The sequence below is a fragment of the Lipophrys pholis genome, assembly GCF_963383615.2.
Source record: "Lipophrys pholis genome assembly, chromosome: 17".
NCBI lineage: Eukaryota > Metazoa > Chordata > Actinopteri > Blenniiformes > Blenniidae > Lipophrys > Lipophrys pholis.
In genome coordinates, this window is record NC_137643.1 from 24,218,342 (window position 1) to 24,244,515 (window position 26,174).

Consider the following 26,174-nt stretch of genomic DNA (forward strand, 5'->3'; position numbering starts at 1 on the left):
TCCGTTAGCAGACATCAGGCGGTTTGTGGACTGCATCAGCATTCACAACGTCCTCTCCTCATCTTCCTCAGTGTTAGTGGCCCACAGAGGGAATTCATCAGTGATGTTCTCCACAGAGCAGAAGGAACAGTATCGTTCACAGAGGTCCTGGCGGTTCCTCACGATCAGCATTCACACACTATCGACTCTAGACCAGGGGTCTCAAACTCAACTGACCCGGGGGGCCGCTGGAGGCAGAGGCTGGGCCGCATCAGGGGTTCCTCAAAACAAGTTCTACAACAAATCCTTAAGTGTCGTTATTAACAGTTTCAATGCTTTCTTCTCAACATGTTAGTCCTGAACATGAATGGAACGTTGAGTGAAGATCATGAACGGTTCTTCTGAACGTGGGTTCTCTTGTCCCCAACTACTTTCTGTAGCTTCGTTCATGTAGTTAGTTAAGTTCGTTTAGTTTAGTTTAGTTTATTAGTTGTAAGCTGGCAACCGGGAGTGAAGAGGGTTTTGTGTGTAGCGTCGTCGTGCCATTGTGATCCTGTTGGTCATGTCAAAATAAAAGCCTATGCCACTTGCATCAAGCATAAGTTTCAAGCTCAACTTCTTGAATTCTTCAATACTTGGCTCACTTCAATTTTACAGCGATTGTGAGTTTATTTCTAATCTCCACAATAGAACAGAACCTCATGTGCCGTAAGCCCCTGCATGTGATTTGGTTTTGGTGCAGTTCATAACAGATATACATCGTCAAACTTCAGGCATTTGCTGCTACCAGTAGCAGTCGTCTTTCTTCCTGTGAGCTGGCTTAGTGGACACATCAGAGGTCCACTCCCCTCGCAGGCCACATTAATATTATACTTTCATGTCGAGGTGGGGGCCACAAAGTATCGTCCAGCGGGCGCGAGTTTGAGACCCCTGCCCTAGAGGAAAAACACTGACTGACACGCAGCACAGCTCCCCCTGGTGTCAGCATGACAGTGGGTGAAGTGGTGACTCAAGCTTTCCTTCTATTACTCCAGGTACCTCACTACTCCAGGTAACTCAGTACTCCAGGGTACACAGAGAAGCAGTGGACTGAAGCAGCAGTCATGTGATATTGACTTCCTCTCCCCCGTGAGTCAACATCAGTTTAAAAAGACTCACCAGTAGAGAGACGGACTGAAAAGGACCAACATGGCTGAGGTCCCACTGCTGCAGGCTTCCTTCCTGCTCACTGCTGAACAAACCAGAGTCACACCAAGTTCAGAGAAGTAAACTCAGCGCTCTGACTCCGTTAGTTTCATTCACTCTTCTTCCCAGTGAATTACTTCAGTTCTCCACGGTGGTAACACTACAATGTAAATATTAGAAACAAGGTCACATCCAGTAAGGTCGACCCATCTGCCAAAAATATTTTCTTGGGATCACATCTTCTGGAGATTATTTGAAACCAGACTGAATTCGAAGTCACTGAATTATGTGGAGGCTGAGTGAACTATAAACTACCTGAATAATTCATATCAATAATGTTGTTCTGGGTTAACGGCTCCTCAACAGACACAAAGATAATCAAAGGAAATTGCTGTTGCTTTACAAAATGGATGAAGTAAAGAAACGCACGCACGCACGCACGCACGCACGCACGCACGCACGCACGCACGCACGCACGCACGCACGCACGCACGCACGCACGCACGCACGCACGCACGCACGCACGCACGCACGCACGCACGCACGCACGCACGCACGCACACACACACACACACACACACACACACACACACACACACACACACACACACACACACACACACACACACACACACACACACACACACACACACACACACACACACACACACACACACACACACACCTTGCAGATAATGCACAGACACTGCTCTTTATTAAACAAGACAACAGCTCATTGTGGGCGTTGCTATGACAACTGGTCGTCTATTTTTAAGCTGTACCACTAATCAATTCCTGTTCTGCTGTCGCCTAAGGGGTGGGGGGTGTGAGCATGGAGGTTACTGATGGAGGTGGGGGGGGTGGCAGGGGGCGGGGGGGCACTTGGAGACAAAGAGCAGAGGAAGTGAGAGGAGGATCTTCCTCATACTGACACTCTGCTCAGAGCAGAGGTCAATTCATCCAGTCACCACATCAAACCTGCAGCCTTTCAAACATCACCACTTCATCTCCTCATGAACTGGTCGATTTAAAACTCAGGACTTACTGAATTCTACCCTCGGAAGGGGCAGTTCACTGCGGATTCTCATTAACACATTGACTTCAGTGCACATGAACGCCCATTGTTCATTAGCCCTGAATCTAATTAAACGGGAGGGGTGGGCTCTGCAGCAGCACTGGCTGCTGATTGGTTGAGATGGAGCAGAGAGCCAATCACGTCCTTTGAGGGCGTGGCTACGTAATATACTTGTCAGACCAAATGTCTTCTTCTTTTGGGTTTAACGGCAGTTTGCATGCATAAAGTTGCATTACCGCAATCTGTTGGTTCTATCTATCTACATAGTTTCTCACCGCTCTCATCGTCCTTGATGACTGTTTCCCTCTCTCTCTTATCAGCAGTTTTTTGTTCCTGATGACTGTTCCCCTCTCTTATCAGCAGTTTCTTGTCCCTGATGACTGTTTCCCCCTCTCTCTTAGCAGTTTCTTGTCCCTGATGACTGTTTCCCTCTATCTCTGTCTTAGCAGTTTTTTTGTCCCTAATGACTGTTTCCCCGTCTTCCTCTTCTTCACTTGGGTTAAAAGGCAGTTGGCATTTGTGAAGTTGCACTATCGCCACCTGCTGGCTCCAGCAATTCCAACTGACAAACAGGAAACAACACGGTGTATGCATTATGCCTCAGTTTCACTGAAGCCACTCTGGCCTTCTGTTGGCTAGCGTTACGTTCTGCTTCACATGGTGGGTTAGTGAGCCGCTCCAGTCTAATCCAGGGATGTCAGAACTATTGGAGCTGCAGACAAACGGCTTAAGTTTGACCCTGATAGCCTACAAACAACAACAAACCTACAATTCAGTGCAAAGAAGAATTATTCACATTCAAGAAACTCTTTAGGTCTTTCTTAACTCTTTCAGGATATATTTGCCTTTTTTGCATTAACTAGTGGGAAATGTTTAAGTATTCGATAAATATATATATATATATATATATATATATATATATATATATATATATATATATATATATATATATATAAAAATTGTATTCTATATTTAAGTTGATCATTGTAGACCAGCCACACTGAGCTCACATTGGACTGGATCAGGACTTCTTAACTTCTGTACTGTGCTCAAACTGGTTGGTCTTTTTCAGGGACTTAAACTGCTGTGGAGTAAATGAAAAGGCAGCAAAACATTTACCGTTTAGAAAAGGTTGTCATGTAAACTGGGCCTAAGAATGTGATCTATATACAGAGTGAGAAAGAGCCTAAAAAAAGGAGGAACCAAGGTGGTGATTTGATCTGCTTATAAAGCAGCGTGGATCACAGAGGCTCGGAAAGCTTTCTAAAAGCCACCAGCAGAGAACGATCCACTACAGTTCACTCCAGGAGGTATAAACATTTTTACACTTTTGTACTGTCAATCCAGATGTGTGAGGAAGACTGTGGGGCTGACACCTCTCTTTCTACTCTGTCTTTCAGCCAGTCAGGCACACTGAGCTGGTCTGAGCCGGTTGGTAACCTCAGGCTAGGAAATTCACTCTTAATATGTGGCCGTTAGTGGTGAAAACGTCACACAGCAAGTCAGGCGGAGAAGGAGGAGGAGCAGCAGAGGGAGGAGCTGCCAGCAGAAGTATTTTCTCAGCAGAAGGAGGAAAATCTCTTCTTTCAGAGCTGGCATGTTGACAGAAAACAGTGCAGAACTTCAGACCACAGGGTGGGGCAGACAGAGATCCAGCCGCTCAGCAGAGAGGAGAAGGCAGGACCAGGTTCAGTCTGTCCACTTCCAACACACACACACACACACACACACACACACACACACACACACACACACACACACACACACACACACACACACACACACACACACACACACACACACACACACACACACACACACACACACACACACACACACACACACACACACACACACACACACACACACACACACACACACACACACACACACACACACACACACACACACACACACACACACACACACACACACACACACACAGCTTGTGGATAACGCATTGATAAAAATACTGCAACTTTTGGAGAAAATTTGTAATTATTGATGTTATTGTCTGAATGTAATGACACTGTTGACAGTCCATCCATCCATCCATCCATCCATCCATCTTCTCCCTTTTATCTGTTTCCGGGTGGTGGGGGTGTCAGTCTGAGCACCGTCACCCAGATCACATTGCTCCCATTAGGAACCTTCCTGCAGGTGGAGAGCCCACGGGAAGCACTGTTGACAGTTGATGTAAAATTACGATTTTTTTTTTTACAGGTTTAAAGAACTAAGCTACTGACAAAGATGAAAGTGGGTAGGATAAAATAAGTTTATACTTCTTCCTACACTTTATTGACCATGTTAATACAGATTAGCACATATTGGAGATAGATTATCTTTTCTACAATTGTTTAATTTATTTAGATTTTTTCGTTCCATTTATTTATTTATATTCTGTTTGTTTTGTTTCTTTTTTACATGTTTGCAATGAATAAAAAATATTAATGTGGCTGCCATCTTGGATGTGTAAGTTCTCCTTCACACAGTTGAAATAATAATAAGAAAAGTATCTGTTAATGATCTGCGCTGAGACCTGAAGCTCACGCCACAGCAGTATTGGGCGATAATACAGTAATAAGGTATCCGGCAGTATCTAAAAATAGCTATGGTATCACTTTCATTACAGTCATTTAAAAAAAAATCTGCAGCACCTGCCGACTTCAATACCTAAATAACGAGGGTTTGTCCAGCATTTATGTATGTGTGGTTGACTTTTCAATTTAATACAAGTAAAACTATTAATAGGTTCAAATGTTTCTCTAAACTGTTGTTTGGGGAGATGACAGTTAATGAAGGTTTTGGATGTGACGTTGCCACGTGACGCCCAGAAGTGAAAGTGAAACAGAAGGCAAGACAGGAAGCAGCACACCGAGCCACTTGGTCTCAAAGAAGAGCCCAGATGCCCTCCGAGCTGCCTGGACGGAAATACTTAGTATACTTAATAGTAGGGATGCACCGATATCGATACCAGTATCAGGTGTTGGTTCGATACCAGACATGAGTACTCATACTTGTACTCATAAACCTGCCACCGATACCACGACACCCGATACCGCTTTACGGCAGCGCGCGTGTTGTAGTATTTAGACCTACTGGGGCTGCCGTAGTTGAGATGGACGCAGGGCATTGTGGGTATTGTAGTGTGTGTGTGTCGAGTTCTCCTGCAGCGGGCCGCTGCTCCTCCGTGTATGTTCAGTGTGGACATAAATAAAAGGTTAATCGGCTCCTGGAGTCCGTATCCTTGTTATGTAGGAGGATACACTGAAGACATAACAGTGCGGTTTACGGCACATGGCTGTAAGGTGCGGTGAGGAGGCACATGGCTGTAAGGTGCGGTGAGGAGGCACATGGCTGTAAGGTGCGGTGAGGAGGCACATGGCTGTAAGGTGCGGTGAGGAGGCACATGGCTGCAAGGCACGGTGAGGAGGCACGGCGCTATTTTGTCAACCATCTTTTTAGAAAACTGACCGTCGAAATGACGATTTGAGGCTCCTGCTTGCAAACCCCCCCCCGCCCCCCCCCCTCAAGTTTATGACAAAGTGTTAACCCTTCCCGCTCCGGTCTCCAGACCGTGGTCAGAAGACGCAGGGGAGACCAACTTCTACAGCGGGGCGAAGTCGTCCTCAGCTTCAGGGTGAACTCCATCACCTCTCAGCCGGAGGGAAGCAGGACATGGAACTCAGTTTCTGAGATGAACACTTGTTGTATTTATTGGCCTCTTACTTTTATGTACAGCTTCGTCCTAGACCTGCTGTGCATAAGCACGCTCGCTCTCTCATGCACACTGGTCAAGTGAGCAGTGCCCCTCTTAAAGGGGCCATACACACAATGTTTTCTAACAGTAAATGTGACAGTGCCATAAAAAACTAATTTGAATGTCGATACATCACAATGTAGGAATGTTGTTCAAATAACATCTGTGGCAAAAAAATAAATGTGTGTATTGGCCTCAGTACCCTGTATCGGTATCGGTGAGTACTCAAATGCAAGTACTCACACACTACTCGTTTTGGAAAAAAGTGGTATCGGTGCATCCCTACTTAACACAAAGTTAGAAAAGAGTTCCACATATTGGTTGTGAGAGAATCACCAACAGCTGCACTTGGCCGTCAGCTATCATGACACCATATACAGTGGGGCAAAAAAGTATTTAGTCAGCCCCCCATTGTGCAAGTTCTCCCACTTAAAAAGATGAGAGGCCTGTCATTTTCATTATAGGGACACTTTAACTATGAAAGACAGAATGGGGGGAAAGAATCCAGGAAATCACATTGTAGGATTTTTAATGAATTAATTGGTAAATTACATGGTAAAATAAGTATTTGGTCACCGACAAACAAGCAGGATTTCTGGCTCTCACAGACCTGGAACTTCTTCTTTAAGAGGCTCCTTTGTCCTCCACTCATTACCTGTATTAATGGCGCCTGATTGAACTGGTTATCAGTATAAAAGACACCTGTCCACAACCTCAAACAGTCACACTCCAAACGCCACTATGGCCAAGACCAAAGAGCCGTCAAAGGACACCAGAAACAAAATTGTAGCCCTGCACCAGGCTGGGATCCTGAATCTGCAAAAGGTAAGCAGCTTGGTGTGAAGAAATCAACTGTGGGAGCAATTATTAGAAAATGGAAGACATACAAGACCACTGATAATCTCCCTCGATCTGGGGCTCGACGCAAGATCTCACCCCGTGGGGTCAAAATGATCACAAGAACGGTGAGCAAAAGTCCCAGAACCACACGGGGGGACCTAGTGAACGACCTGCAGAGAGCTGGGACCAAAATCACAAAGGCTACTATCAGTAACACACTACGTCACCAGGGACTCACATCCTGCAGTGCCAGACGAGTCCCACTAACCCGAGCCAGGACATGTCCAGGCCCGTCTGAAGTTTGCTAGAGAACATTTGGATGATCCAGAAGAGGATTGGGAGAATGTCATCTGGTCAGATGAAACCAAAATAGAACTTTTTGGTAAAAACTCAACTGGTCGTATTTGGAGGAGAAAGAATGCTGAGGTGCATCCAAAGAACACCATACCTACTGTGAAGCATGGCGGTGGAAACATCATGCTTTGGGGCTGTTTTTCCTGCAAAAGGACCAGGACGACTGAACCATGGAAAGGAAAGAACGAATGGGGCCATGTATCGTGAGATTCTGAGTGAAAACCTCCTTCCATCAGGAAGGCAATGAAGATGAAATGTGGCTGGGTCTTTCAGCATGACAATGATCCCAAACACACCGCCGGGGCAACGAAGGAGCGGCTTCAGAAGAAGAATTTCAAGGTCCTGGAGTGGACCAGCCAGTCTCCAGATCTCTACCCCATAGAAAATCTTTGGAGAGAGTTAAAAGTGTGTATTGCCCAGCGTCAGCCCCAAAACATCACTGCTCTAGAGGAGCTCTGCCTGGAGGAATGGACCAAAATACCAGCAACACTGTGGAAACCTTGTGAAGAACTACAGAAAACGTTTGACCTCCGTCATTGCCCACAAAGGGTATATAACAAAGTACTGAGATTTGGTGATTGACTAAATACTTATTGTCCCCCATAGTTTGCAAATAAATTCTTTAAAAATCCTACAATGTGATTTTCTGGATTTCTTTTCTCATTTTGTCTCTCATAGTTGAAGTGTCCCTATGATGAAAATTACAGGCCTCTCATCTTTTTAAGTGGGAGAACTTGCACAATTGGTGGCCGACTAAATACTTATTTGCCCCACTTTATGTTGCCGACTGTCCACACCATAACAACTGAAAGAAAACTTCAATCTAAACCTCCAGACCACTTATTTTCCTGAAAGCCATACAGTGGACTATCTCGCTGCTGCTCTCAGAGATGATTCAGGACTGACAGAATAAACTTTTACTAATGCATTTCAGGACCAGAGACAGAAACTGGAGCGCCCTCGGACTGGACCGTGATATTATAGGACTGTACCGCGATATTGTAGGACTGTACCGTGGAATTGTAGGACTGTACTGTGATGATGTAGGACTGTACCGCGATATTGTAGGACTGTACCGTGGAATTGTAAGACTGTACCGCGATATTGTAGGACTGTGCCGCGATATTGTAGGACTGTACCGTGATGATGTAGGACTGTACCGCAATATTGTAGGATTGTACCATGTACCTCGATATTGTAGGACTGTGCCGCGATATTGTAGGACCGTACCGCGATATTGTAGGACTGTACTGTGACATGGTCGGAGCGTTTTCACACAGCTGGCAGTGGAAGAGTGAACAGTACAAAAAGCTGAATTGGGTACTATCAGAGTAGAGTCTAATCACGGTGAGCTGACATCAACTTACAAACAACTGAAAAGCTAGAGTGTCATGAATGGAGCAGTGCTTTCCCTACACACAACAATAAGTCCACGCACTGCCCACACTGATTTATCAATTGGTTAGTTAATTATTTTCTCATCCTAGTGCTGTAGACCGTTATATTATTTGGCTCTACGGAGGCGTCATGTCAGGTCAATTCACACACTGAGGAGGGAGGACAGGCTTGGTCTTATCTATTCTTAAACCAAAGCTATAATATTATTTTATGTGGTGAAGGCTTCATATAATACCACAACAACATACTATTTATTGTTATAAAGTGAAATATCTGACCTTATAACATGATGACTTACACTGTTCTAATGAGAGACTTATGTTTGAATTTAGCTCCACACTTATTTAGTGACGGTAATACCGTATATCCTGGGGAACATGTGGAGAAGGTTTAACACTATCAACTCTACACCACAGTACTGTTCCTGTTGTACTAAAGGAGTTTATTGTTAAAGGCATGTTTTATAGTATAAATCACCCTGGATCATGAGTTCTGCTCTCTGTAATGAACCAAAACCAGGTGGAAACATGTTGGAAATTCACTGAGTTGTAATTATTGAACTTATGGAAATTGTATATTAAACATGCCTGTAAAACAGCATCACCGGTGGTTAATGGAGGTATTACTGGTGAAAAAGGTTTGAGCACTTATCAAAGTGGAATTTGACAAAATCCTCTCTCCTGATTGGCTGTGAAATCAGTCAATCTCAGATAAGCTCCGCCCTTTTCTTCATTGACCGAACGCACAGGTATTTTTTCACCAGATATTTCAGCGGAGAGCTGCCATGTTTGATTTGTAGATGAGGAAAACAGAATCTGTGACTTGCGAACTTCACATTGATTCAGGCGCACAAATATGTCTTGCACCAAATTTACTGCAACAATTGTAGGACAAATATGAGCGTGTCAGTTTTTTAATCTGTGACTTTTAAAACAGGATTTGTGCTCCTGTAATTAAGAATTTGTGAATGTGTGAGTGTGGTGGTGTATTTCTGGAGAGAAAAAAATTATTCTATAGGTACACAACTCACTGTACACAACTACAAATTCATGGTTCACAACTACAAATTCCACTTTTACAAGTGCTCCAACCTTTTTCTCCAATAATACCTCCACAGTGGTTAGCTTAGCGAGACGTCGGGTTGGATAGTGGTGGGATGAGAAACGTGTCACGTCACTTTAAAAGACTGTCTGCAGTGCAACACAATCATAAACACCACAACAAGGCTTATTTCCAGATGACCCCCTGCAGAGGGGCTCTTGAGCCATAGGCTGCAAATCTCTGATCTACACCAACAATCTCAATGCAAACCTTAAAATGTAAACTTCTGACAACCTGAACTCAAACTCAAAGAATTATAGCACATGTGGACTTCATGAAGATGACAGTGAGCGTATACTAAAGGCTGAAACACAGTGCTCCTGTCCAGGAACAGAACTAATAGGAGGCAGCAGCATGTTAAACACTGTGTGGTGAGAGGTCTCCTTCAGCCTCAACAGAGGAGACCAGCGAATGTCTTTTCTCACGGGGTCAATCAAAACCACGTCCACAAAGAGTCCCCCAGAGCCGAGTACATACGCTCTTCAGAGAGTCATGTGCAGCTCTGCATACGGTCCTACTCCAGTGGCCTCCGGTGTGTGAGGAAGACTCCTCTCACAGGAGTGGACTGGGGTGACCTTGGAAACTTAATGCAACACAGCAGTGCAGCAGTGATGAGGATGATGCTGCTTCCTCCACATATCAGTCACTAACCAGCCGGTCTCTGCATGTTACCGTCACCATCCATCTGTCCACTGGAGCAAAACTGTTCTAATAAACATCCAACACAGTTTATAGTTCAGCATTTACTAGGGATGCAACAGTTCTCGGTAAAATAGCGAACCTTTCATTTCAATATCAATATACACCCTTATGGACCGTGGTTTTCTGGTTTAGAAACTCATTTGGCATTTTTACAGGCAACTGTGTGTGTGTGTGTGTGTGTGTGTGTGTGTGTGTGTGTGTGTGTGTGTGTGTGCACGCCTGTTGCACAAAGCCCTCGCTGTGAGTTAATGTCCTAACACTGTTGTGGCTCCGCCCACCCCACAGTCCGTTTGACAACTGGTCAGGAGTTAAAATGTAGTTTTAAGTTCGAGACATTTATTATATAGTTCTGGAGTTTGGGTCAGTGCGTTTTATTGATCCAATTGCTCCTTCTGGGATCACCTTTTTTTTTTTTTCTTAGCAGTGAATGTGATCATTTGGCCTCTCAGGTAGGGCTTGATAGATCACAAACCACAAGAGGAGAGACGTCTGCCACACAGTTGGTGTCGAGAGAAAAGGTTGTTTGTTTTCAACATGTTTCACAAACTTATTGTTTGAGAGCAGGATTGAGTTGAAACACCAGAGTCTCCTGAACTGTGGAGCGTCAGGAAGTGGCAGTCACATCCCAATGGGGGCGTGGTCAGATATAATACTACGGTATGTACAGCAGGGAACTTGGGGGATCAGTCTTTCATCAAGGATATAATAATCTATTCTTGTGAATGTAGAGTGAAAACTGAAAAAGAAAGAGTACTGTTTCATGCTTGGATGAAGAAAATGTACAGAACTCTGAATTCAGACAGAAAAGACTGGAAAACAGAAGCAGACCTGCTCAAAGAACGATGAAGAGTTTGGTCCAACCAGCACTTAAAGTCGCCTCCCACTGAGTCGTGAGTGTCCAAATCATGAAGGAGAGAGAAAAAAACTCAAAAAAACTGTGGAGCCTATATGTTTGCCAGAATACTTCTGTGTCAAATAGTGAACCTGAAACAATTAAACCTTCCTTTTTTACTGGCAATCATTTTGTTTGGTTTGAAATTGATATGCTTGCTCACCAGAATGGCGAGCCTCCTCACCTTGGCCTGGAATGTAGACTGGGAATGGTGGGCTGCCCAGCCTGCCGTCAGTCTAGATCAGGCTCTTCAGTTCCAGGCCTGGAGGGCCGTCATCCTGCATGTTTCAGCTCTCCAGCTTCAGCACACCTCAATCTAATGGTGATGTCCTCACCAAGCTCGTAAAAAAGACCAATAACAAGCCCTTATTGCATTCAGGTGTGATGTAACTGGGAGAGACCTGAACCTGCAGGACCCCGGCCCTCCAGGCCCGGAGCGGAAGACCTCTGGTCTAGAGTGATCAGAACCACACACGTGGTCTCCGGTAAGAAGGAAACGACTGTATTGAGACCCTTAAGACGAGTAAAGACTTTGTTCCTTTAAACTGGATGATTTAGGCCCTTGACGTTCCAGCTCATCATACTGAGGCGTCCACTCATCAAATGCTGTAGTGAGTAACTACAAGGTACGTCTCTGAGTACTGCTGCCCGCCGCATCATTACTGAGAGGAAGGGGCATCGCATTTGGGTGCCCAAAAAGCCCAATCACCAAAAAGATTTTGAAGAAAACAACCCAACACAGTACACCAACTTCTCCCCCAAATACATCCCAGACAGAAACTCCAATGAACAAATCCACTTCCAACTATTCTGCACAAATACTTCCACTCTATTTAGCCTCAGTCCCAAAATTCACATAGAAGAAAATTAAATAAGAATAAAAAGAAATACACAAAGATAACAATAAACATCTCAAATACAATACAAGTAAAAATTAGAGCTGTACGCAGCGTTGGACGGGACCTCGCCCCCCGGCCCGTTGGGGTCGGCCCAGTCACGGCCTCCGACCCCTTTAAATGTGATCGACCTGAAAATCACACAGGTTCCTCCCCTGTTGTCCCTGACCTGGAATCTGGTCTTATCTCACAAGCTAAACCTGCTATGCTAACTAGCTTAGCATTAGCATTAAAAAGCATGCCATCTCCTGCTCCTCCTCCTCCCCCTCTTCCTCCTGATCCCCGCTCCCCCTGCTCCTCCTCCCCCTCCTTTGTTCTCCCCCTCCTATTCCTCTTCCTCCTGATCCCCCCTCCTCCTTTGTTCTCCTCCTCCTGCTCCTCCTCCCCCTCCTACTCTTCTTCCTCCTGATCCCCCCTCCTCCTGCTCCTCCTCCCCCTCATTTGTTCTCCCCCTCCTACTCCTTCTCCTCCTCCTGCTCCTCTTACTCCTGATCCCCCCTCCCCCTGCTCCACCTACCCCTCCTTTGTTCTCCCCCTCCTACTCCTTCTCCTCCTCCTCTTCCTCTCCCTCCTTTGTTCTCCTCCTCCTGCTCCTCCACCACCTCCTGCTCCTCCTCTTGCTCTGTTTTCCTCCTCCATTGCTATAATAACCTAGAAATATACACTGCGGACGAGGCTGCAGTTCTGTGGGCGAGTTCTCCATCAACCCCCCCCCATCCACCCGCCACCGAGCGCTCTGGAACACCCGCTCGGCAGGGTGGTGGTGGTGGTGGTGGTGGTGGTGGTGGCAGTACAAGGCAGGAGCTTCCAATGCTAACAACAACCGGGTCGCTAACAGCAACAGACGGAACTTTAGACATAGAGCTATGGACACAGAACTACGTCATAGAGCTACACAGAATAGATTCTTCCATGAACACACCTCTCTCCTTCGTCACAATTGCATGTTTTCCAACTCGCCCCAAGAGGGCAGTATTTCAACACAAGTGTGTGTGTGTGTGTCTGTGTTCTGTCTGCAGCCAGCAGCCGTGAGAGAGAATGAGTCCTGAGTCAGGAAATCCATTCCACAGTTTGCAGCCAGCGAGCAGGCTAGGGAAGTAGCACTGTGCCATCCAACTTTTCATGACAACATGCTGCTGTTTGGACGGATTTTACACTCAAAACACCACAAAGCAACACAGCAACATGGATGTTAGCAAAGCCGTAGTCCAGCAGGGCGGCGCTCTGCAGCCAGACGTCAGCGTTTTCAAACTCCAGCTCTCGGAGGAGAACAGCACTGACATCAAAACAATGAACAGCAGCTCCTCCAGGCTGTCAGCAGCCGATTCACACCTCCGTGAAGCTGCGTCCAACTCCACTTCATTTCACTTTATCTTAACATAAGCCTCGCCAATAACAAAGAACAATTTATGTAGAATAAAGCTGATATTGTTTATTAGAATACACATTGATTTATTGCTTGTGTTTGTTGAAAAATACATGAGAAGAGAATCTTGAAAAAATTATTGCATATTAAATCGCAATATTTAGGAAAGAAATCGCAATTAGATTATTTTCCAGAAGTGTTCAGCCCTATACTGCAGTGATGTTTTGAATCCTTTCTGGTACGGCCTGGCCAGAACCTCTCAGTACGCTGGGGGCTGTTCCATCACCTCGCGGCAGTAGTCCTCAAAGATATCCACTGGCTTCCCACTGTAGGTCAGCTTGCCTCTCATCCTCTGGGCCTCCTGGACTTCAGCCACCTTGGTTTTGTAGTTGTGGACGCAGGCAATGACCGCTCTCCGTCTGGATCTGCTCTGGTTGGGCTGAGGGGGTCGAGCTCTGGGGGTGAAGGGAGGGTCTCATCGTCGAGGATGTCCACCTGCAGTTTGGAGAAGACGGCGGACAGCGGACTTTCTATGGACTCAGGTAGGCCGACTAACCTGATGTTATTGCACTCAAGGTCAATCATTTTTGCTTTTAGCTCGTAGCTGTGCTCTATAGCCCCATATTTAGCCTTCGGTGTCTCTATTTTGCCACTAAGTTGGTTTGGATTTGCTTCAAGTGAGGTCAGGCGGTGTCCATCGTCTGTAACAGTGGCCTGGACATAGTCCGGTTCTGCTTCCAGCGATGTCATGGCGTTCAGAATTCGGCAGAGAGAGCATTTCTATCCTCCTCGAGTAGCTTTGTGAGCGCCGCCATGTTGTCATCAGAGGAGGCCAGAGCGTGTGAATGGCTCTTTAATTTGTTGTTTGGCAGAAAGCCATTATGAAGATCATTTGCCGGCTCGACTTAACGAGAAGCTAAAAACAAGCATCAAAGTAAAGTTGAACACAAAACGTAGCTGGAGCTAAGGGAAGCCCGTCTACTCCTTCTGTAACCCAGAAGTCCTCCGAACGTCGGATTTTAAGATCTGCTGAAGATGGAGGCTCTTTGCTCCCTGCAGGACTCTGGAGGTCAGCATTTAGCATTTAGCATTGTCCCCGCACATGTGTTCAGACTGAACACCTTCCACAAACTCCCAGAAGCCTTTGAAGCTTCAATCAGTGAAGTGAAGCAGATGGTTGAGCTCGCGGTAGTGATGAGCCGAGTTTCTTCTCTGACCTTCAACATGGCCAACTAGCCTGAGCCTGGCTAGCTAGCAGCTAGTAGCTTAGCAGCTAGCAGCAGGTTGACCTGCATCTTGTACACGAGTGAAAGACAAAAAATAATAAAACACATATTTCTGGTTTCAGTGAAATACTCTGAGTTTTCTACACATACAGACCATCTCAGCGCCTGTCTCACCATTTTTCTTTTCTTTGTTTTCAATGTTGACATTTTTTGGATCCACATTTCAAAAAACTATGCAAGTACGTACGCACGCTCCAAAGTTACGGACATCTGAATTATTAAAGTCAAAGAAGGAATAAAATTAAAATCCAAAGCACCTTCAAAACGGACAAACCTTCAGATAAACAAGTCAAATCGGAGCAGAAAAAGCTTCTTCCTCTCAGAGTGAAACTCACTTCACACTCTTCTGAAAATCCAGTTACACACACACACAGGGTCTCTCTGTGTGGTGTTTGCATGTTCTTCCTCGGTGTGTGTGTGTGTGTGTGTGTGTGTGTGTGTGTGTGTGTGTGTGTGTGTGTGTGTGTGTGTGTGTGTGTGTGTGTGTGTGTGTGTGTGTGTGTGTGTGTGTGTGACCCTGAGCTCACTTCCTTCCTTTAGTTTGATGGATTACTCAGCTTGAGTGCAGCTTTGATTTTTCTTTACATTTTGTGAAATACATTTTTTTCCAGATTGAATGACTGAAGCAACATTTTTTTTAACCGTACCTGTCTGGAGTTCTGGTGTCAAGTGAGCTGAGGGCTCTACAACCTTGAAAAACTAGGCAAGACGTAAACAGGTTTCATCTTAAAAAGGATAGAATAATGAAAAAAAGTGATAATGATATTATCTTTAATAATATCATGTGCAGGCATCATTCCAAAAATAATGTATTCATGCAGTTATGTTGATTCATAAAGTAGAAATAATGTAGAAAATGTGACCTGCTCTGAAAACTAATAATTAATCTGAGCTCCTAACCTCCGATCTGAAAAGCTGTTTTCCAACCCTCCTGCTGAAACTTTAATAAATCTGTCAATTCTCAACCAAACACAAGTTTTGAATGGACTCTGAGATGGAGGTTAGAACTTCGACTTTTCAAAAAGCTTTTTAGAGATTCTTCTCGGGTTAGAGCTGCTGTGGCTCCAGACGCCCAGCCAGAACCAGAGGCTGAACCAACACCACAGAACCAGAGGGTGAACCAACACCACAGAACCGGAGGATGAACCAACACCACAGAACCGGAGGATGAACCAACACCACAGAACCAGAGGGTGAACCAACACCACAGAACCAGAGGGTGAACCAACACCACAGAACCAGAGGGTGAACCAACACCACAGAACCGGAGGATGAACCAACACCACAGAACCAGAGGGTGAACCAACACCACAGAACCGGAGGATGAACCAACACCACAGAACCGGAGGATGAACCAACACCACTGAACCAGAGGGTGAACCAACACCACAGAACCGGAGGATGAACCAACACCACAGAACCAGAGGGTGAACCAACACCACAGAACCGGAGGATGAACCAACACCACAGAACCAGAGGGTGAACCAACACCACAGAACCAGAGGGTGAACCAACACCACAGAACCAGAGGGTGAACAGGTACCATGCAACAACTGAAAGGAGACCCACCACGAACAGGACAAAAAAGACAATCCAGGGCTCGACATTGAGTCTTGTCTGAACGTCCGGGGCTGGTAAAAGTTTTGCTCGGGCAAGTGAATCATCTGCCCACCTTGCCAGAACGGGCTCGTGGTTTTTCGGGATAGAGCCAATCCGATCCGGGTTCCGATATCAACATAATTCATGGATCAGAAATTTCCGATTCAACCTGCGGAGATTTCTGATCTGATCTGCTTCCCTGTTACTGAAATGATCCACAGTGTTTCCCTGCTGCTGCTCTGCTCGCTGGCTGCAAACTGTGGACTAGATTTCCTGAAGGGAGGCGGGTCTCAATGAGACCAGGAGGAATGAGTCAGGAAATCCATTCCACAGTTTGCAGCCAGCGAGCAGGCTAGGGAACTAGCACTGTGCTAGCCAACTTTTCATGGCAACATGTTGCTGTTTGGACGGATTTTACACTCAAAACACCACAAAGCAACACAGCAACATGATGTTAGCAAAGCAACACAGCAACGTGGATGTTTAAAAAGTAACGTGCAATTTTTGCAAAGCAACACAGCAACGTGCAATGTTTTCAAAGCAACGTAGCAACATGGATGTTGGCAGAGCAACACAGCAACTTGGATGTTAGCAAAGCAACGCAGCAACATGTTAGCTAAGCCGTAGCACAGCGAGGCGGCGCTCTGCAGCCAGACGTCAGCGTTTTCAAACTCCAGCTCTCGGAGGAGAACAGCACTGACATCAAAACAATGAACAGCAGCTCCTCCAGGCTGTCAGCAGCCGATTCACACCTCCGTGAAGCTGCGTCCTACTCCACGCTAAACTCCCTGAAAATAGTCCCAATGGTTGGAGCTGCGTTAGAGCTGGAAACATTGTGTTGCTGCTGCCTTGCTCAAGAATTTCCCCAGGGATTAATAAAGTCATTCTGAGCTTTTAAAGATAGAACTAGTTTATTATGAGATGATGACGTCATGCAGACCCTCACATTGTCCACATGGAACAAAAATACTTTGTACTGCTTCCTGTTCTGACCTGATACTAACCTCAAGTTGTCTTTTGAGAGAGTACATGTATACATTAGTACATTTCATACTTTACTTTAGAGAGGAGTTTATTACAGCCTCATATAAAGTCAACAATAATGATAATAATAATATTAAAGCAAACAGAGCTCTGCTATCAGAATCACATCGGTATCGGCAGATATACAAATTGAGGTATTGGGATCGGAAGTGAAAAAACGTGGATCAGTGCTTCCCTAACCAGAGTGTGTGTGCATGCATGAGCCAGGTCCACAACGGATAGTATCGTAGCGTTCGTTTGTCTTATTTTAACATCAGCTGCTGCTAACGGCTGGTGGCAGAAGTCACTAGTTAACAGGGGCACCAGTGAAACCGAAACACCAGACAGTGAAGCACCATCATAGCAATCCACTTTTTGTAATATTGTCACTAAAAAAATCTAAATATATACTATTTAATTTATTATTTGAGCAGAATTCCAATCGTGCACGACAAGGAAAAGCTTTGATGACTCTACTACTACTATATTGTAATGGAAAACAACCGAGGCAGAGTCGAGTAGAGGCAAGGCAAGTAGGGTGGGGCTGAGTTGGCACTGGTGGAAAATTGCCACTAGATGGCTTAGAACTCCTGAAGTGAAATATAAAACACTTTAGGAAAGGAGAACGCTTGCCACCAGAAGTGGAAATATTTCTGGGATCATTACATAATGGAACACCCCCGGCTCCCCCATAGTGTCACATCAAGCCCAAAGACCCAGCTCGGTCCACAGTTCGGCCCAGCTCGGTCCACAGTTCGTCCCAGCTCGGTCCACAGTTAGGGCACATTCACACCAGCCCAGTTTGAGCTGGTCCATTTCAGGGACTTTCAGGACCAACATGAACTGGGACTCTAAGTGAACGGGACAGAGCGCAGTGCATTTTGGGTAGTAAAGATACAGTGCAAATCAAAAGAAGCAGAAAGAAAGACGTGATATAGTGAGGAAACCAAGAGAAAACCAAGTTGGAATGTTATTACAGTGACTGTCAACTAGTCAAGTCCCAGGAGAACATGTCACTCTGGAGGAAACATTGGTCCATCGACTGAGCATGTTCAGAAAAAGTATTTACTATGGCCGTGATGTGCATGTGCAGTAGCAGTGTTTCAGAAAAGTTTCAGAAAAGTGACGTTCCCACTGAGACGGAGCGAGAATGTTTTTGAAAAGTTCCACCTTGGGAGCCTTTTTGAAAAAACTTTCAGTTTTCCGTGGCTACGAGCTCCGTTGTCGTGTAAATGAACGTCACAAACACGCCAAAAATTTAGCGTTTTCAGTTGATACCTTTGTCACAATGACTTAAGCGAAGGCTCATTGGAGGCTGCTGGTGCTCCATGAGGTCTGAGAGTCTGTTTCTTTCAGTCTCTCCTGTACCTAATCAGAATGACCAACTAAACTGTCCTGAAACAATCTCTTTCATCAAGGTACAACCCAACTTAAGTAGAAATTGGAAACTTGAACGTGACATTAGCTCAATTTAACATTTGAACATTAATGAAGAAACACGTAGAGGAAGAGGAGATGACTTTCCCTGTAATGAAGGCTCTGTTACATCCAGAGATACATTGTGAGTAATTGTGAGTCCAGTTACAGCCGGACAGAGAAGACCTGCTTATTTCCATCAATCATCTCATGGTGCGCAGAATGACAGTGTGGCTTCACAACCACACGGTTTATGCCAAAGTTATCCTGGCTGCTATCAATATCCAGAGAAACATTAGAAAATACAAAGATGTCAGACTGCCGAAGCTCCAGACGAGACCAGAGAGAAGACTTCATTTCATCCGAACACCTCTTTCGGCAAACTATGTGATTAAAAAAAAACAAGGTAAATTAATTTCACTTTTCAACTGCTTGAGCGGTCCCAAACCCCTTTACATCGTTCGTCACATACACACCAATGGAGTCACCTAATCCATCCATTGAGAGCAATTTGGAGTTCAGCGTCTTGCATGTGAACAGGTGGAGATGGGAATCAAACCTGCAACCATACAATTGGCTCAACCAACCGAGCCACAGGAGCCCCTTTCATCCCACCCGCCATGTTTGTTACTAGCGCCGTAGTTCTACTGTTATAGCTGATATTAGTAGATTTATGACTGAGTCACTCCTCATAGGACTGACTTTGTCATTTGTCTATACGAATGCTGGATACTCAATTGTGTTAATGTGTATGGCGCATTGTTCTCTGCCTGCATGCATGCATGTGCAATTTCATTACAAAAACAGCCAACAGCGCCACCTTGTAGTCGGGCTGGGTTTCTGCCGTTGCCATGTAAACAGAGATCTTTGCCATGTTAACGTGAAATGATTCTGAAACGAACGAGTTGCCACCTGGAACGCTGCTGTGTAAACGGGCCGAACTCAGCAGTGGCAAACTAAATACAGGTCAGGAGGAAACGGTCCAGTAACAAACCTTGAATACAAGTTTCAGGTGAGATTGATTTGAAAAGGGTCTGGAATTCTTCAAAAACCCAAACAAACATCCCCACATAAAGTCATTAGAAGCTCTGTGGCGTAAGACACATGAACCATGTCCTCTGATAGAGGCATTGTGCAGCCGCCAAATACTGGGAGTGAGTTTGTGAGAAACGTGAACATTGGTGATGCCTCTCTGCTGGCAGTGAGGAAGCTTCTACTGGTCCAGTCTTACAGGGACACAGCGATTTCCAGTGGCTGAATAAAAAACGCCAGTCACTATCAGTCAAAGTTGAGCTGATGTCTTCTTTCTGAGTCCAGATTGAACCTCTGGTGGGCCGGTTCTCGTCCCCTGGCCATTGGTTTGACACCGCTGCTTTAATTAACATGAGGCCTATTGAATTGTGTTTAAAAGCTCTCGATTCATCTCTACGTCTCCGTCGTCTCTTTGCAGACCCGGATGCTCTACGCCTTCTCTCTCTCACTGATCGCGGCTCTCAGTAAATGAAAGGTCCCTGCTGTTGAAGAACAAAACATTGAGAAAGACCATGTGGAGACCAGGAAGTACAACTGGGTGTCAAGCATAAGGTGGGCAGACCACAACCTGAACCACTGGGAAGTCTCATCTTTGAGAAGACGACCTGTTGTTGGTGATTGGTCCTCTGGGGATGTTTCAGGAAGAAGAGTGGACAGACACATTGAGGATGTAGCATATAAGCTCATTATTATTAACTTATCAAATCAATACCACAGAACACATTTTGTGGAACCACTCATGGTTTCACAGCTTGAATCTTTTTGAATGCAGCTCGGTGAATGGAGGAGGTGGTTTTAGGACATTTAAATTTTTTAATCAGGATTCAAAAACAAAAATGTTGTTGTGTTGCAATAAGATTTATTTCTCTTACAAATGTCAACTCTGTTCAATACAAATCCCTAATGTGAAGTAAAACTCAGAGGTGGGAGAAAGTCGTCTGCTGTCTCCTCACTGGTCCAGACCACACGGAGCTAAAATGATCTACAGTGTGAAGACAAGGGTGAAAACTGTTCATCTGACTGCTGCTGGAGACAGAGAGCTGGACAGGGAGAGCAGCTACGATTCATTCACTCTCTCAACAGCAGCCACCTTCCATTCACACAGAGCGTCCAGCTCTGAGGGGAGACCGTCCCCAAGAGAGACCACACCATCCACAAAAGAAACGACACCGTCCCCAAAAGAGACGACACCGTCCCCAAGAGAGACGACACCGTCCCCAAGAGAGACGACACCGTCCCCAAGAGAGACGACACCATCCCCAAAGGAGAGGACACCGTCTACAAGAGAGACCACACCATCCCCAACAGAGAGACCACACTGTCCCAGAGAGACCACACCGCCCCAAAAGAGAGACCACACCGCCCCAAGACAGACCACACAGTCCAAGAGAGACCACACCATCTCCAAGGGATGACACCGTCCCAAAGACAGACCACACCGCCCCAAGACAGACCACACAGTCCAAGAGAGACCACACCATCTCCAAGGGATGACACCGTCCCCAAGAGAGACCACACTGTCCCCAAGAGAGACCACACATTCCCAAGAGAGACTATACAGTCCCCAAGACAGACCACACAGTCCCCAAGGGATGACACCGTCCCAAGGACAGACCACACTGTCCCCTAGAGAGACCACAAAGTTCCCAAGAGACCACAAAGACCCCAAGAGACACCGCACCATCTCAAAGAGAGACCACACCGTCCCAAAGAGACGACATCATCCCCAAGAGACCAAACCGTCCCCAAGACAGACCACACCGCCCCCAAGACAGACCACACAGTCCCCAAGTGAGACCAAACAATCCCCAAGGGATGACACCGTCCCAAAGACAGACGACACCGTCCTGAAGAGGACATGGTCCTGAAGAGGACAGGGATCAGGTCTTACAGGTTTAACAGCTACAGAACCAGAACCACATTACAGCGGACAACTTTTCCTTCAATGTCAGATTTCACTGTAGCAGGTTTCCTACAAGCAGGACAACTAAAAGCGACACTTTCCTGACAGTACCTTATGTAACTGTAACAGGTAAAAATAAGAAACCATCAGGACTACAGGTGAGCTATTGAACTGTCAAATACAGGACCAGCATTCTAAAACCGGCTGTGAAGAGTGGGAAAGGTTAGGAAAAAGACATTTGATTTCTGGAGTTACATACTGATGATGAGTAGTAGATATAAGCCAACAGCATAAAGTTCAGAGCCACACTCTGAGCACGAGCTTGTAAAAACAGGCTGAAAGCTCAAAAATCATCCAAATAGGGGATTCTGTTAGACATTTTGTTGTATTTGCAGCAGGACACGTCATTAGAATGACATTATGACTTGATATAAGTCTTAAGAGGAAAATTGTCATTTCCATTCTGTTCTATGTCATATCAATAGATAATGACTGCTGGTAAAGGCTGATAAAGCAATGTGTTCCACTGAGCACCTGAAAACAATGAGTGTAGATTCGAGACTCACACCGTTTGGTTTCATGAAAAAATATGTTAAATAAAATGTTAAGCTTTTTACATTGACTGTATAAAACAAAGGGAAACACATAAAGTGTATTATCAGATGGTTCCGCTTCATTTCTGCTCGTGTGTGTGTGTGTGTGTGTGTGTGTGTGTGTGTGTGTGTGTGTGTGTGTGTGTGTGTGTGTGTGTGTGTGTGTGTGTGTGTGTGTGTGTGTGTGTGTGTGTGTGTGTGTGTGTGCCGCAGAATAATAGCGGTACACATCAAATATTGATTCCAGTTTGGTGTCTAACGTCATCTACATATCTCCCTCCGTTAATCCCGGGCTCCGGAGCGGCTCGGCGGCCCGGCCCGGCCCGGCCTGCTGTCGGCGGCCAGGCAGCCATTTAGGTGCATATGGAGCTGGTTGAGGCTCTACGTAAATGGCTGATGCATTTCGAAATTTTTCTTCCTAATTGCTGAGAGCCATCACCCCCTCCCTCCTCCGCTCCGGCCTCCTGGCGCATTTTAATCCGCCACTTCACGCAGTCTCGCTTCCATCTGAGGCTTTGTCTCATTCCGATGCTCCCCAGAACCAGCGCTACGTGTCCCGGAGCCCGGAGCACCGTCCCCCCGGTCCCGCTGCTCCCCCGAACCGGAGGCTGCGGACCGAACAACGAGGCGGACCGAAGCCGTTCCGAGCGGAGCTTTTCATCCAGCTCGAATCACAACATCTCCGCCAACACTTCACAGAGATTTGACAAAAAGTCCCTGACAGCCCGGAACGGATCGCGGGGACTCCGGGAGCCGATCCCCGGGAGGGCTCCGGCCGCCACAGACCTTTAAATGAGGCGCGGAGGGCGGCGGTGGTGGTCGTCGGGACGGCGGCCAGCATCAAGACGCGGCGAAGCAAAGCTCTATTGTCTGACAGCATATCGGCACACAAACCAGCGGAGCAAACACTCACTCCGGCCCCGAGCCGAGTCGAGCCTCCGCCGACTCGAAACTCCTCAGCCCGGGGCCGGGCCTGGCGCACATCCTCGGACTCACCTGTGTCTCCTTTCGCCTCAGTGTGCACCGTCTCCGGGTTCACGGTCCGGTCCTGACGCGCTGCAGCAGCCTGCTTCCACCACCAGTCCCCGGCACCGGCAGGCGGCACTGAACCGCTGATTGGGCCTCGGCAGACGGTCGCCCCCCCCGAAAAGCCAGACTGAGCGCTGATTGGTCTGACGCTGCCTCCGTGCAGTCCAGACAGGCCAGTGATTGGCTGTTGCGTTTCCAAAGCAGACGCAGACGAGCCGCTGATTGGTGGTTAGTTTCCGCGGCGCAGATCCAGAGGGTGGTGATTGGTCGGTAGGTGTGTTGTTGTCTGTGTCTGGAAGGAGAGCCATGTTAACTCCAATGGGCCAAAGAAACAATGACTTGGTTTACATACACCGAGGTAACGGGCTCCTCTCCTGCTTTTACCAACTCAACCACTGAAATGCCTTTATTTAGTACATTAAGACAAACACTGAGTTGGTTTACCGACACCGAGGTAACTGGACCGCACGTTTCAATCCAATCCAATCCAATTGAATTCGATTCAATTCAAATCAATCCAAATCAATTCAAATTAACTTTATTTATATAGCACCGTGTGACAGACTGTCCTGGTGAACCTGCTCTCACCCACAGCACAGCATCGGCTCCAGCACCCCGTGACCCTGAACTGGATAAGCAGGATAGAGGATGGATGGATGGATGGATGGATGGATGGATGGATGGATGGATGGATGGATTTAGCACCAAACACAGTCATTTCAGAAAAACGTCCACTTTTATATGAAGAAACCTGCAGAACCAGGCTAGAGGAGGAACCTGAAGAACCAGGCCCAGGAAGAGAAACCTGCAGAACTAGACTCAGGAGGAGAAACCTGCAGAACCAGGCTAAGAGAAGGAACCTGAAGAACCAGGCTCAGGAAGAGAAACCCATAGAACTAGACTCAGGAGGAGAAACCTGCAGAACCAGACTCAGAGGAGGAACCTGAAGAACCAGACTCAGGAAGAGAAACCTGCAGAACCAGACTAAGAGGAAGAGAAACCTGTAGAACCAGACTCAGAGGAAGAGAAACCTGCAGAACCAGACTCAGAGGTGGAGAAACCTGCAGAGCCAGACTGAAAGGAAGATAAACCTGTAGAACCAGACTCAGAGGAGGAACCTGAAGAACCAGACTCAGGAAGAGAAACCTGTAGAACCAGACTCAGAGGAAGAGAAACCTGCAGAACCAGACTCAGAGGTGGATAAACCTGCAGAGCCAGACTAAAAGGAAGATAAACCTGTAGAACCAGACTCAGAGGAGGAACCTGAAGAACCAGACTCAGGGAGAGAAACCTGTTGAACCAGACTAAGAGGAGGAGAAATCTGCAGAACCAGACTCAGAGGAAGAGAGACCTGCAGAACCAGACAAAGAGGAGGAGAAATTTGCAGAACCAGAGTCAGGGGAGGAAAATCCCACAGAACCAGACTCAGAGGAGGAGAAATCTGCAGAACCAGACTCGGAGGAATAGAAACCTGCAGAACGACACTCAGAGGAGGAGAAATCTGCAGAACCAGACTCAGAGGAAGAGAAATCTGCAGAACCAGACTCAGATGAGGAGAAACCTGCAGAACGACACTCAGAGGAGGAGAAATCTGTAGAACCAGACTCAGAGGAAGATAAACCTGCAGAACCAGACTCGGAGAACTAGAAACCGGCAGAATGAGACTCAGAGGAGGAGAAATCTGCAGAACCAGACTCGGAGGAATAGAAACCTGCAGAACGACACTCAGAGGAGGAGAAATCTGCAGAACCAGACTCAGATAAGGAGAAACCTGCAGAACCAGACTAAGATGAGGAGAAACCTGCAGAACCAGACTCAGAGGAAGAGAAACCTGCAGAACCAGACTAAGAGGAAGAGAAACCTGTAAAACCATACTCAAAGGATGAGAAACCTGCAGAACCAGACTCAGAGGTGAGGAAACCTGCAGAACCAGACTCAGGTAGAGAAACCTGCAGAACCAGACTCAGAGGAAGACAGACCTGCAGAACCAGACTCAGAGGAGGAGAAACCTGCAGAACCAGACTAGCTGGAAGAGAAACCTGTAGAACCATACTCAAAGGATGAGAAACCTGCAGAACTAGACTCAGAGGAAGCGAAACCTGCAGAACCAGACTCAGAGGTGGAGAAACCTGCAGAACCAGATTCAGAGGAAGACAGACCTGCAGAACCAGACTCGGATGTGGAGAAACCTGCAGAACCAGACTATGTGGAAGAGAAACCTGTAGAACCAGACTCAGAGGAGGAACCTGAAGAACCAGACTCAGGAAGAGAAACCTGTTGAACCAGACTAAGAGGAGGAGAAATCTGCGGAACCAAACTAAGAGGAAGAGAAAGCTGCAGAACCAGACTCAGAGGTGGAGAAACCTGCTGAACTAGACTCAGATGGAGAAACCTCCCTCCTCCTGGAACCAGCCCCAAAGATAAAACCTTCCTCTGACCAGGTTGGGTTCAAATGAGAGAATAAAACTTTTAAAACACCAAACACACATTTCAGAAACCAGTGAGCGAGGGTCTCCTCTGCTCCACACAACAGACAGGAAGTGAGGGTCTCCTCTGCTCCACACAACAGACAGGAAGTGAGGGTCTTCTCTGCTCCACACAACAGACAGGAAGCAGACACAGCAGGGTTCATCTTGTTCACCTGGAGGTCCAGTCTGGACCCCCCCACCAGAGGCTCCTCCAGCAGCCAGTATAGAGACACACCAGGGTGCAGCACAGTCTTTTTAAAACGGGCCCAGGCTTTAA

At 46.4% G+C, this 26,174-nt stretch overlaps 1 protein-coding gene across 1 annotated transcript in view; it reads right to left on the reverse strand.

Moving 5' to 3' along the window:
• Positions 1-23,496, reverse strand: part of gatad2b (GATA zinc finger domain containing 2B) — a 40,890-nt gene extending 17,394 nt beyond the window's left edge. Inside the window, exon 1 of the mRNA XM_080485516.1 lies at positions 23,397-23,496. The gene's annotated coding sequence lies outside the window, so the exon portion shown is untranslated. The remainder of the gene's footprint in view (positions 1-23,396) is intronic.
• Positions 23,497-26,174: the final 2,678 nt, after the last annotated feature.